This window comes from Chiloscyllium plagiosum, chromosome 46, assembly GCF_004010195.1.
Source record: "Chiloscyllium plagiosum isolate BGI_BamShark_2017 chromosome 46, ASM401019v2, whole genome shotgun sequence".
Lineage (NCBI taxonomy): Eukaryota > Metazoa > Chordata > Chondrichthyes > Orectolobiformes > Hemiscylliidae > Chiloscyllium > Chiloscyllium plagiosum.
The window spans coordinates 7,813,740-7,827,705 of NC_057755.1; the positions used below are offsets into that span (position 1 = coordinate 7,813,740).

The 13,966-nt window shown below is 46.1% G+C and overlaps 1 protein-coding gene across 3 annotated transcripts in view; it reads right to left on the reverse strand.

Moving 5' to 3' along the window:
* The window catches only part of LOC122544075 (NACHT, LRR and PYD domains-containing protein 12-like), a 56,198-nt gene extending 55,757 nt beyond the window's left edge, over nucleotides 1-441 (reverse strand). For all 3 annotated transcript variants that reach the window (XM_043683077.1, XM_043683078.1, XM_043683075.1), the window contains exon 1: nucleotides 355-441. The gene's annotated coding sequence lies outside the window, so the exon portion shown is untranslated. The remainder of the gene's footprint in view (nucleotides 1-354) is intronic.
* Nucleotides 442-13,966: the final 13,525 nt, after the last annotated feature.

Consider the following 13,966-nt stretch of genomic DNA (forward strand, 5'->3'; position numbering starts at 1 on the left):
GGCCCGTGCGCACACACAGATCCCACTGAGGAGGGTCACAAACAGATCTCACTGAGGGGGTCACACACTGATCTCACTGGGCGGTCACACACTGATCCTACTGAGGGAGGTCACACACTGAGGGGGGGTCACACACTGATCACACTGAGAGGGGGGTCACACACTGTCTGATCTCGGGGGGAGGGCGGTATAAACTGTCGGATGTTTATAATTTGGCTCCAAAGCCGCACCCGGACCTCCTTTAGCAGTTCATGCGTTAAGTATAGAACATTAATACGATATATCACCACAGTGTTAATCCAATAAACCATTCACACTGACGCTCTAACTGTGAAGATTAAATACATTTCTCACCGTCACCAACAAACAAAACAGTTCCACCGTGAACACGGAACTACTCCTCGTTTGGCAACCGCGCATGCTCGGTCCACGGTGCCGCGCACGCGCACTCGCTCCGGTGCCGGCTGGTGCCCGTCACCCGCGCGCACAGGAGACCGTTGGCGGACATGCGCAGTTTACACATGCCGGTCAGCAGCTGCAATTCCTCCCTTCGCCACCCCCACGGTGGGGCGCTGCATATAGGTGGAGTGAATGGACACTGAGCAACAATCACCCAGACAGGGGTGATTCCACCCCCCCCCCCAACACCCCCCACACCCAAGTCAGGGAGTACTACAGCTGGCAGGGACATTGAGCCTCGCATCTTCGGGTGACCATCCTCCAGGGCAGTCTTCGGGAGATGCCACAATGCTGGAGTGGCCGAGCAGAGGCTGATAGAAAAGCGCAGCAGGTCAGGCAGCATCCAAGGAACAGGAGAATCGACGTTTCGGGCATAAGCCCTTCTTCGATTCTCCTGTTCCTTGGACGCTGCCTGACCTGCTGCACTTTTCCAGCAACACATTTTCAGCTCTGATCTCCAGGCATCTGCAGTCCTCACTTTCTCCTAGCAGAGGCTGATAGCCAAGTTCAGTACCCAACCGGGAGCTCTGGTTAATGTCGCGCTACCGGTTTACAGGGCAGTGTGATGCCAACAGTGTGGGTTCAATTCCCATCACCGGCTGTAAGAAATGGGGAAGTGTGTTGTTTTCGCAAAAAGGTAGTGATAATAAGCTTTAGTATAGTGCTGATAAATCGAGCTGCAGACAATGATTAAATCAGCAAGCACTAGGAAAATGTATAATTGGGTACTAACTTCAGTGCATAATTATTCTAGTAAATAATTTCTTTCATCATGATAGTTTAAATAATTTAGTCTCAGCAAAATAGCTGAGATAGCTGAAACACATAAACTAGGCAAGAAAAGACACATTGTTCAAATGTATATTCAGGAATGGAATGTACCTATGAACAATGGAAGATGTTACAAGCAAACAGATAAAGTGAAAGGAACATCAAGATCCAAGTTTAGCAAAATCTCCCTTATGTCAGCACTTACAGAGGGAAGGGTCACCAACTTGGAGAAGCGGGGGAAATAATAAGAGCGGATCGTAAGTTAGTCAGAGAATAAAATTGATTGGGTAATGTAGGAGTCAGAAGAGGTGACCTCACGCAGCTCAAAAGTATAACTGTGTACCAGTTTGAATGTTCATTGCTCATTTGATGCCCTTTCTTGCAAGATCATAGAATAAATTGTCTTGTTTCCAGTTTTGGTGGTCTCGTCTAAATTTTATTAAATTTGTTTCTAACACAGCTTGACCTTACCATGAAGGACTCTCCTTCTCAGCCTCTTCCCTCGCCTGAGGTCTGGTGGCCCTCAGGTTAAATCACCAACAGTGTTGAGTGTGTTGCTGGAAAAGCACAGCAGGTCAGGCAGCATCCGAGGAGCAGGAAAATCGATGTTTCGGGCCGGAGCCCTTCATCAGGGAAAATCACCACCAGCCACTTCCCTCTAATAAGAGAGCTGCCCCTATGGTCTGGCAAGACTTTGGTGACGGTAGTAGACTCTTCAGCTTTAAAGGCATTTAAATGATCATTGGATATTCATATGGATAAAAATGGAATTGTGTGGGTTAGATAGGCTTCAGATTGGTTTCGCAGATCAGCGCAACATCGAGGGCGAAAGGGCTGTAATGTTCTATGACACAATAGAACATTGGGGTAGCACGGTGGCTCAGTGGTTAGCGCTGCTGCCTCACAATGCCAGGGTCCCAGGTTTGATTCCAGCCTAGGACAACTGTCTGTGTGGAGTTTGCACATTCTCCAGTGTCTGCGTGGCTTTCCTCCGGGTGCTCCGGTTTCCTCCTCCCACAGTCACAAAGATGTGCAGGTCAGGTGAATTGGCCATGCAAAATTGCCCATAGTGTTAGGTGCATTAGTCAGAGGGAAATGGGTCTGGGTGGTTTGCTCTTCAGAGAGTCGGTGTGGACTGGTTGGGCTGAAGGGCCTGTTTCCACACTGTTGGGAATCTAACCTAATACAACAGATGACTCCCCCACTGCACGACACACACATACACATACACACACACTACAACATTCTCACACAATTATGCAGATCCTCTCTCATACATACACACACTCTGCACTCAGACCCATGCACACACCTTCTCACAGGCTTATATTCCGTCACAGTCACGCACACACTCTCTCTCTCGCTCTCTCCCTCTCTTAAGCGCACACATAGAACATTACAGTGCAGTAAAGTCCTTAGGCCCTCGATATTGTGCCGACCTGTGGAACAATACTGAATCATTTGTATGCTACACTATTCCATTTCATCCATATGCTTATCCAATGACCAATTAAATGCCCTTAAATTTGGCGAGTCTACTGCTGTTGCAGGCAGTGCATTCCATGGTCTTACTACTCTCTGAATAAAGAACCTACCTCTGACATCTGTCCTATATCTATCAACCCTCAATTTAAAGCTATATCCCCTTGTGCTAGCCATCACCATTTGAGGGAAAAGGCTCTCACTGTCTACCCTACCTAACACTCTGATTATCTTATATGTCTGAATTAAGGCCACTGTTGGAATATTGTGTGCAATTCTGCACTCCTTCCTATTGGAAATATGTTGAGAAACCTGAAAGGGTTCAGAAAAGATTTACAAGGATGTTGCCAGGGTTGGAGGATTTGAGCTACAGGGAGAGGTTGAATAGGCTAGGGCTGTTTTCCCTATAGCGTTGGAGGCTGAGGGGTGACCCTATAGAGGTTTATAAAATCATGAGGGGCATGAATAGAATAAATAGACAAAGTCTTTTCCCTGGGGTGGGGGAGTCCAGAACTAGAGGACATAGGTTAGGGTGAGAGGGTAAAAATATAAAAGAACCTACGGGGCAACATTTTCAGGCAGAGGGTGATACGAGTATGGAATGAGCTGCCAGAGGATGTGGTGGAGGCTGGTACAATTGCAACATTTAAAAGGCATCTGGATGGGTATATGAAAAGGAAGGGTTTGGAGGGATATGGGCCAGGTGCTGGCAGGTGGGACTAGATTGGGTTGGGATACCTGGTTGGCATGGACAAGTTGGACCGAAGGGTCTGTTTCCATGCTGTACATTTCTATGACTGTAAGTCAGCTCTCAACCTTCTCTCTAACAAAAACAGCTTCAAGTCCCCCAGCCTTTCCTCATAAAATCTTCCCTCCATACTAGGCAATATCCTAGCAAATCTCCTCTGAACCCTTTCCAAAACTTCCACATCTTTCCTATAATGCCATGACCAGAACTGTATGCAATACTCCAAGTGCAGCCACACCAGAGTTTTGTACAGCTGCCGCAAAACCTCGTGACTCTGAAACTCGATTCCTCTACAAATAAATGGTAACACTGAATGACTTCTTAATAATCCCATGAACTTGGATGGTAACTTTCAGGGATCTATGTACATGGACAGCGAGATATCTCTGCTCATCTACACTACTAAGAGTCTTACCATTAGCTGAGTACTGTTTATTCCTGTTGCTCTTTCCACACATACAAAAAGGTGTATGGGGTGAATATGGGATTTGCAGAATTGTATTTGCAGATATATTCTATTTGCTCAAAAAGCACACAATCTGCAGGCAGTCAATACAGGCAATCAATCCGTTTAACATTTTATAAATTCCTACTTTGGAAGTGGAACCAGTCTGACTCAAGACAGACTCTAACCTCACACCTTCAGTACATTGTCTGAGCTGAGATGTCACCTTTTCTTTTATAAAACCATGTAACCTTGAGAATGTGACTGAAGAGAAGTTCTGGGTTTTACATATTAATGAACCAAAACCTGCAACCCATTTTAAAAGATGAACGACTTAGCACCAAACTTGGTTTGCTCAATGTCTTCTTTCAGCTGCATGACATTGTAATCTTTTGCTGTAAATTCAATGCCTTATGATCTTGCTTCACAGGATGAAGGAGTAGTACGCTGAAAGCTAGTACTTCTAAAAGAAACCTGTTGGATTATAACCTGGTGTTGTCTGATTTTTAACTTTGTCCAGTGAGATCAAACAGTGTGTGAACCCCCCCACCCCCGGTGAGGTCAGAAAATGTGTGACCATCCCAGTGAGATCAGACAATGCGTGACTCCATAGTGTGATCAGACAGTTTGTGACGTGTGTGACCGTCCCATCCCTCTGGGATCAGACAGTGTGTGACTGCCCATCCATGTGCGATCAGATAGTGTGTGACACCCCAACCCTGTGCAATTAGCAGTGTGTGACTGCCCCATCCCTCTGGGATCAGACAGTGTGTGACTGCCCATCCATGTGCGATCAGATAGTGTGTGACACCCCAACCCTGTGCAATTAGCAGTGTGTGACTGCCCTACCCCTCTGGGATCAGACAGTGTGTGACTGCCCATCCATGTGCGATCAGACTGTGTGTGCCACCCCACCCCTGTGCAATCAGACAGTGTGTGACCTGAGACAGTAAGGACTGCAGATGCTGGAAGCCAGAGTCAATAGATGCAAAGCTGGAAAAGCAGAGCAGATCAGACAGCATTTATGGAGCAGGAAAGTCAATGATTTGGACCAAAACCCTTTGTCAGATCTGGGAGGGGGAGGGAATCTCAAGGTTAATAGAGGAAGCGGTTGGGTGTACCGGAAATGTAGATGGGATGGAGATAGGTGGACGCTGGTGTGGGATTACTGTGATTGGTCAGTGGGAATGGTGGAGCGGATAGGGGAGTAGGAAGGCTAGATCAGGTCAGGGAGATGAGGAGGAGGGTGGGGCTAGACGTGAGTTATGGCTTGGAGAAGAGGCATTTTGAAGCTGGTGAAGTCAGCGTTAAGGCCACTGGGCTGGAATCTTCCCAGCTAAAATCTTAGGTGTTCCTTCTCCAGTTTACATTTGGACTCCCTCTGACAGTGGAGGAGGCCAAGGATGGACATGTCACTGGGGGAGTGGGAGTAGGACGAGGAAAAAAATTGGATGGAAACTGGAAGGCCAAGTTGGTTGATACTTTGCAGAACTGATCCCCAATCTGTGTTTGGTCTCCCCGATTTGTACATCTCTGTCAGCTCCCCCTCAGCTTCTCTGCTCTAAGGAAGACAATCCCAGCCCATCTCGTCTCACTTCACAGGTGAAACTCTCCAGCCCTGGTCAATCTATCCTGTAATCCTTCCTTATGAACATTTTTTTTTAAAGATGGCGGCATTGGCAGGTTAGGCAGTGATGCGTCCTGAGCCCATTCACATCCAATCACCAAGCCAATTGCATCCTTTTTTTCTTTTCTCTTCTTGTCTTCATCTTTCTGTTCTTTTTGGTGGTGATGGTGGAGGAAGATGGCATCTGTGGTGGTGGCATTATGGGCCTAGTACGGGAATCCTGGCGACGGCAGCGAGTAGGCCAAGGTATGCAAACCAATTCTTTTGACTGATTGCATTGAATTGATGTTAATGAGACAGTGGAGTGGAGATATCAAGCCAGGAAGATTGCAGCATTCATTGTCAATTTGAATGAAGCCAGACAGATATGCAAGCCATTCACCTTGATAGACGATCGAATGTGTTGCTTTTGAGACACTGCCACAAGGTTTCAGGTACAAGAATAAATTTGAGTTTCAGTAGAACTGTTGTTGAGATGGCTAGGCTTGTAGGATTGGCTCTGTTAAGAAGGGCTAAGTAAAATATCCAAGACTGTCTGAGGTAACACCATTCCTGAGATGGAAATTCAATTTAAACTATATTGTGGGCGGCACGGTGGTACAGTGGTTAGCACTGCTGCCTCGCAGCGTCAGAGATTTAAACTATACTAATTACATTGTTACGTCAAACTACTGCTAAGCCAGTGTATTCAGAAACCACCCAGAAACTCGCTAAAATAGGCCACTCAAATCAGAGGAATCCCATACACACTCCAGAGAACATTTGGACCAAGAATGCAGGATGCAGAGCTGGGCTGAGAAATGGCAGATGGTGTTCAACCTGGATAAATGCGAAGTGATGCATTTTGGAAGGTCGAACTCAAATGCTTAATATAGGATTAAAGACAGAGTGGAGGAACAGAGGGACCTGGGTATCCAAGCACATAGATCCCTCAAAGTTGCCACCAAGTGAATAGGATTGTTAAGAAAGATCTATCCCCTTCATCCCCTGCTCCATCCACCCATTATATTCTGTGCTATCTTCCCCCACCTGCCTCTCTGACTTTCCCCCAGCATCCTACCCACCCCCCCACCCCATTTATCTCTCCACCCTGGAGGCTCTCTGCCTCCATTCCTGATGAAGGGCTTTTGTCCGAAATGTTGATATTCCTGCACCTCGCATGCTGGCTGAACTACTGTGCTTTTCCAGCATCACTCGAATCTAAACCCTGGTATCCAGCAAGTGCAGTCCTCACTTTTGCCTTGTTAAGAAAGCATGTGGTGGATAGACTTTAAGAGCTGTGAGGTTTTGCTACGGCTCTAGAAGTCCCTGGTGAGACCACACTTGGCACGGTGGCACAGTGGTTAGCACTGCTGCCTCGCAGCGCCAGAGACCCGGGTTCAATTCGTGTTTTGGCTTTCATTAACAGTGGGATAGACTTTAAGAGCTGTGAGGTTTTGCTACGGCTCTAGAAGTCCCTGGTGAGACCACACTTGGAATATTCTGTCCAGTTTTGGTCATCCTACTATAGGAAAGATACAGAGGCTTTGGAGAGGGTGCAAAGAAAGTTTACCAGGATGCTGCCTAGACTGGAGGGCTTGCCTTATGAAGAAAGTTGAATAAGCTCAGAGACTTTTCTCTCTGGAGAGAAGGAGGAAGACAGGAGACCTGATTTAGGTATACAAGATAACGAGAGGAATAGATAGAGTCAATAGCCAGAGACTTTTCCCCAGGTCTGGATTGACTGGTCATAGTTTTAAGATATTCGGAGAAAATGTAGATGAGATATCAGAGGTAGGTTCTTTACGCAGAGAGTTGTGAATGCATGGAATGCATTGCCAGTGGTGGTGGTGGAAGCAAAGTTATTAGGGACATTTAAGCGACTGCTGGACATGTGCATGGAGAGCAGTGAGTTGAGGGGTGCGTAGGTTAAGTTATTATATTTTACATTAGGATTAAACCTCGGCATAACATTGTGGGCCAAAGGGCCTGTTCTGTGCTGTACTTTTCTATGTTCTATGTTCTAAGAAGCCAAAACCTTGGCAGTTGGAAGGACAGACCCAACTCCAGTTCGACAATCTGTAAACGGGTAATGCAGATTTTAAGCTACCGGATGGGCATAGACGTTTCAGAACTGTAAGGTTACTCGGGATATTAGAAGGAAAGGCTGATTTATCCACCTTGTTTTTCAAAGATAATCAACTATGTCTCTTTTCAGCCACAGCTCAATATTACTGTAAAATGAGGCCCACAAGTAAGCAAGTAGTTCAGACCATACAAAATAAAACTTACAGGAGACATTTTCAACAGCTTTGGGGAAATGGTCAACATATTCATTAATCATTTTGCCTAAGTATTTACAAATATCAAATCAACAAGAAACTTTCCACCAAATGTCCTTGAGAGAAGGAAACTGCCATCCTCACCTGATCTGACCAATATGTGACTCCAGACCCACAGCAAAGTCATTGACTCTTAAATGCCCTCTGGAATGGGCAATAAATGCTGTCTGAGTCAGTTATCCTCTCATCCCTTATAGAATCATCATAGAATTCCTACAGTGTGGAAACTTCAGCCCAACAAGAGGATTTTGAACTAGAGGGAGAGGTTGAATTGGTTGGGTCTGTTTTCCCTGGAGCATTGGAGGCTGAGGAGTGACCTCATAGAGGTTTATAAAATCATGAGGGGCATGGATAGGATAAACAGACAAGGTCTTTTCCTTGGGGTGGGGGAGTTCAGAACTAGAGTGTTTAGGGTGAGGGGAAAAGATATAAAAGGGACCTAAGGGGCAATATTTTCAAACAAAGGTGGTGCCTGTATGGAGTGAGATGCCTTGGTACAGTTCCAGTATTTGAAGGGCATCTGAACAGGAAAGGGTTAGATGGGATATGGGTCAAGTGTGGGCAAATGGGACGAGATTACGTTAGGATATCTATTTGGCATGGACGAGTTTGACTGAAGGGTCTGTTTCCGTGCTGTACATCTCTATGACTCTAAGTCCACACCAAACCTCCGAAATGTAACCCAACCAGAGCCATTCCCCGAACCTATTTACCCCTGACAAATGCACATAACCTCCTGACAAAGGGCTTATGCCCAAAACGTTGATTCTCCTGCTCCGCGGATGCTGCCTGACCAGCTGTGCTTTTCCAGCACCACACTCTTGACTCTGATCTCAAGCATCTGTAGTCCTCACTTTCTCCTACCCTTTACCATGGCCAATTCACCTAACCTGCACGTCTTTGGATTGTAGGAGAAAACCTGAGAACCTGGAGTAAATGCACGCAAACGCAGGGAGAATGTAAAAACTCCATACAGTTGCCTGAGGCTGAAAACGAACCCAGGTTCCTGGTGCTGTGAGGCAGCAGTGCTAGCCACTGAGCCACCATACCACCCTAGAAGGTTTGGCCGCTGCAGCTACACAAACCCCTTGTTAGATTCCATTTGGAAGGATGTATTGACCTTGGGGGGAGTACAGTGTAGATTTGTAAGAATGATACCTGGACTTCAGGGGTATAGTTATGAGGAGATACTGTATAAATTAGGCTTGCTTCCTCTAGAAATTAGAAGAGAGGGTAAACTATTTCCATAGTTAGGGAATTTTAGAAGAAAGGGACATCGTCTGCAAATTTGGGCCAGCATGTTCAGGAGAGATGCTAGGAAGTACTTCTACACTGGAAGTGGATGTTTGGAAGTTTCTTCCACAAATGGCAGTGGATATTGTGTCAGTTGTTAATTTTAAGTCTGAGATTTTATTTTGTTAAACCTATGTATTAAGGAATGAGGCACAAAGACAGGAGCATGAAGTTAGCTTACAGCTCAGGCACTGAATGCTGGAACAGGCTCATGGGGGGGTGAATGGCCTGTTGCTATGTCCCTATGATTATTAATCTCATCCGAGAGCCCCAATCACGGGACTCATGTTCAATGAGATCCATCTGGCTGACCTCATCACAATCTGTAAAACTCACCCTGTATTAACCCCTTCCCTGTGCCCCTGAAAAAAACTTGTTATTTTCTATAGACTTCTGCCCCTATTACTTGTTATTGAATCCTTTCCCTTTTCTAACTTTCATCCTCTCCCTATTACTCTTTATTTAACCCTCTCCTATTGTGTATTTAATCCTCTCCCCATTATTCTCTCCCTATTACAATCTTTAGCCCTATCTCTCTCTTTATTTAACTGGCACTCTTTCCACAGTACTCTCCATTTATTGTCACCCCTCCCACTTCCAGAATGTGTGATCCGCCCCACAATAACCAGAGACCACGTGTCTCTACCAAATCATTCCCCACAACCGCCAATACGTCACCGCCGCCGCTCTCTGCTGCCGCCCGTCTGGCCAGTGTTGGGACTGCAGATTCATCCCGAAGTGCTGGAGGAGTTCAGCAGCACCCCCACATGGTCAGAGACAATATTGCTGATGTTATGGAAACAGGCACAACTTTAACATGAACTAATACAGTATTGATATATAAATAGGAACAGCTCCAATACACAACAGTATTTTCGTATAAACATGAACAATTTTGATACATAACTTTATTTATAGAGAAACTGCAACATCTTCAACACAAAACAATATTTATATACAGGTACAAACTGTTCCAATGCACATTAATAGTGCATGTAAACATAATAAGTTCTAATTTGCAATAATATTTGTACAGACTCAAACAGCTCCAGCATATGAGACATAATATATGTTCATAGAATCCCTATAGTGTGGAAACAGGCGATTAGGCCCAACAAGTCCACACCAACCTTCTGAAGAGTATCATACCGGATCCATTCCTCTAACACTCTACATTTTCCATGACTAATGCACCTAACCTACCCATCACTAAAAACAATGGGCAGCTTCGCATAGCCAATTCATCTAACCTGCACATGTTTGGACTGTGGGAGGGGACAGGAACACCCAGAGGAAACCCATGCAGATATGGGGAGAACTTGCAAACTCCACATACACCATTGCCTGAGGCTGGAATCGAACACAAGTCCCTGTTCCCATGAGGCAGCAGTGCCCGCCACTGCACCAACATACTACTCTATTATGCAATCCTGTGTATATGAATGACTTGAAGGAAAGAAAAAATGTACTGCTGCCAAATTTGAAGATGACACAAAAATAGATGGGAAAGCAAGTTGGCACATTGCATGTGTTTTCTTAGGTATGGGGACAGTGGTGGTGTTCTTGAAGATGATTGTGACTTCAGCTTTTTGGAGGGAGTGGGTGAAGATGTCGATGAATACCTCTGCCAGTTGGTCCATACAGGATCTAAGTGCACGGCCATGGACTTCATCCAGGCCTGTCGCTTCCCTTGGGTTGACTCTCAGGAAGACCGTTCTGATATCTGCAGTGGTGACCGAGGGAAGATGTGCGTCTGGGGCTGTTGGGGCAGGCATCACTGCGCCACGAGCATTCGGCTCAAAAGGAGCAGAAAAAGGATTGACAACCTCAGGAAGAAATGTGTCTTTGTTTGTTATCTTGTTCAGCTTCATTTTGTATCCCATAATGTTGGTTGGGCCATGCTATAGGTGGCCGGAATCCATTTGGTAGGTTTGGACCTCTATCGTGTTCCAGTAGATTCATAGAGATGTGCAGCATGGAAACAGACCCTTGGGTCTAACCTGTCCATGCCAACCTATCCCAACCCAATCTAGTCCCACCTGCCAGCACCGGGCCCATATCCCTACAAACCTTTCCTATTTATATACCCATCCAAATGCCTTTTAAATGTTGTAATTGTATCAGCCTCCACCACTTCCTCTGGCAGCTCATTCCATGCACCTACCACCCTCTGCGTGAAAAAGTTGCCCCTTAGGTCCCTTTTATATCTTTCTCCTCTCACCCTAAACCTATGCCCTCTAGTTTTGGACTCCCCCACCCCAGGAAAAGGAGGTCATATCTGAATTCCCTGTATAGATTTGGGTCTTCTGACTTGAATGTTGCCCATCTGGTGTTCAGTAGGGAGTGGACTTCCTGGTTCACTCAAGATCTTCGGTTGGAGCACACTTGGATTGACTTCATGAATAGGCACTTGAAGATTGTGTTGGTGAAAAAGCACAGCCAGTCAGGCAGCATCCGATGAGCAGGAGAATCAATTATTTTTTAAGATACGATTCCCCACAGTATCGAAACAGACCATTTGGTCCAACATGTCCACACTGACCATCTAGAAGAGTAACCCACCCAGAGCCATTTCCCTACCCTATATTTACCCCTGCCTAAATGCACCTAACATTATGGGCAATTTATCATGGCCAATTCACCTGACCTGCGCGTCTTTGGATTGTGGGAGCAAATGGGAGCAAACCCACGCAGACACAGGGAGAATGTGCAAACTCCACAGACAGTTGCCTGAGGTGGGAATTGACCCCAGGTCCCTGGTGTTGTGAGGCAGCAATGCTAACCACTGAGCCACCATGTGCCCTGCCATGAGCACAAGTTCTTCATCGGGAATGAGGTGGTAGCCCAAGGGGGCTGAGAGATAAATGGGAGAGGGTGGGCTAGGGGAAGTCAGCTGAGAGTGCGATAGGCAAATGAAGGTGGGGTGAAGGTGATAGGTCAGAGAGAAGGGTGGAGTGGATAAGTGGGAAGGAAGATGGTCAGGCAGGACAGGTCAAAACAGCAGTGCTGAGTTGGAAGCTAGGCTCTGGGATAAGGTGTAGAGGGTGGAAATAAGGAAACTGGTGAAATCCACATTGATCCTGTGTGGTTGAAGGGTCCCAAGGGAGAAGATTAAGCTTTCTTTCTCCAGCCATCGGTGGCAAGGGTGTGGCAGTGGAGAAGGCCCAGGGACCTGCATGTCCTTGGCAGAGTGGAAGGGGAGTTAAAGTGTTCGGCCACGAATTGATGGGGTTGTTTTGTGCGTGTGTCATGGAGATGTTCTCTAAAGCTTTCTGCAAGTATGCATCCTGTGTCCCCAATGTAGAGGAGACCACATCAATAGCAATGGATACAGTAGATGATGTGTACAGAAGTGCAGATTAATCTCTGATGTTTGTGGAAGGCTCCTTTGAGGCCTTGGATGGAGGTAAGGAGGGAGGTGTGACGCAGGTTTTGCAATTCTTGCGATGGCAGGGGAAGGTGCTGGGAGGGGAAGGTGGGTTGTTGGGGTGGCGTGAACCTAACAAGGAAGTTGTGGAAGGAATGGTCTTTACAGAGGTGGGGAGGGGAATATATCTCTGGTGGTGGGGTCTGTTTGTTGGTGGCAGAAATGGCAGAGAATAATACGAAACATCCGAAGGTTGGTGGGATGGTAGGTGAGGACCAGGGGAAGTTCTGTCCTTGTTGCGGTTGGAGGGATGGGGTTCGAGGGCAGAGTTGTGGGAAGTGGAGGAGATGTGCTAGAAGGCATTACTGACCACGTGGGAGGGGCAATTGTCATCTATCTTAAAAATGATGTCTTCATGAGAAAATTGACACCATCATATATCCAGGCTGATAAGAAATGGGCACAAGTTCATCAAGTTGTATTGCCAATGGGTCATAGATATGCATGTGGTGCATGAACTACCTGTAGGGGGACATTTAGGTGTAAGAAAAACCCAAGCTAAAATACAGTAACTGTTTTACTGGCCTGAATTGCACAAGGATGTAGTTGGATTTTGCCAGACATGTCATACAGGTAGTAAAAGCTGAACCTTTAATAACCTTACCTGCATTTGAGGAACCTTTTACAAGAGTCTGTGAAGACCCAATGCACCAGCTGGACCCATCACTCACAGCCAGTCCGTGTTTTTGAATCACTCCAACAACCTCTTACCATGAAATCACCACGCACCGTCCCTTAGCCCCCACTGTCATCTCTTGCCCCTTTACCTGCTGTTGCTTTGTCATGCCCTGCAATAATTTTAAGGTAGAAATGGATAGATTCCTGTTATGTCAGGGGTACACTGGAATGCAGATTTAACTTAACAACAGAATGGTCAGCAAATTTCTGGAATGGTGGGTGAACCAAATTCCAAGGGCTGAATGGCCGACTGCTGCTCATTGTTTGTGTCCCCCCATGTGTGTCAATCCATTAGTCAATCAGGGATAGCAGCCTGTTCATGAACCTGGTGAATGGTGACCCGTCCTGTTTCCTCCTCCCCATCCACCGTTGGGTGTTGTATTCAGATCCATGTGATTTTGCTGATGGAATCCTGGTCGTACACATGCAATTCCTGCACCGTTGTTTTGCAGAGTCATTAAGAGTTTACGTGACCATTTGGTGCACGGCATTCTTGAACTTCGCTCTGAACTTGGGCAGAGTCACTGCATAAAATAATGTGTTTGTGCTGCAGCTGAAATCCTTGAGAATTTCTCCGACTTGTGGAAAAATGCAGCACTGCCCAATAGATTTTCCATTAATCCCACGGTATATGAAATGTATACCATACATTAACCACAGAAGTATGAAGCTGATGGATATGATGAAGAGGGAAATCACTGACTTCCTCCGGCTC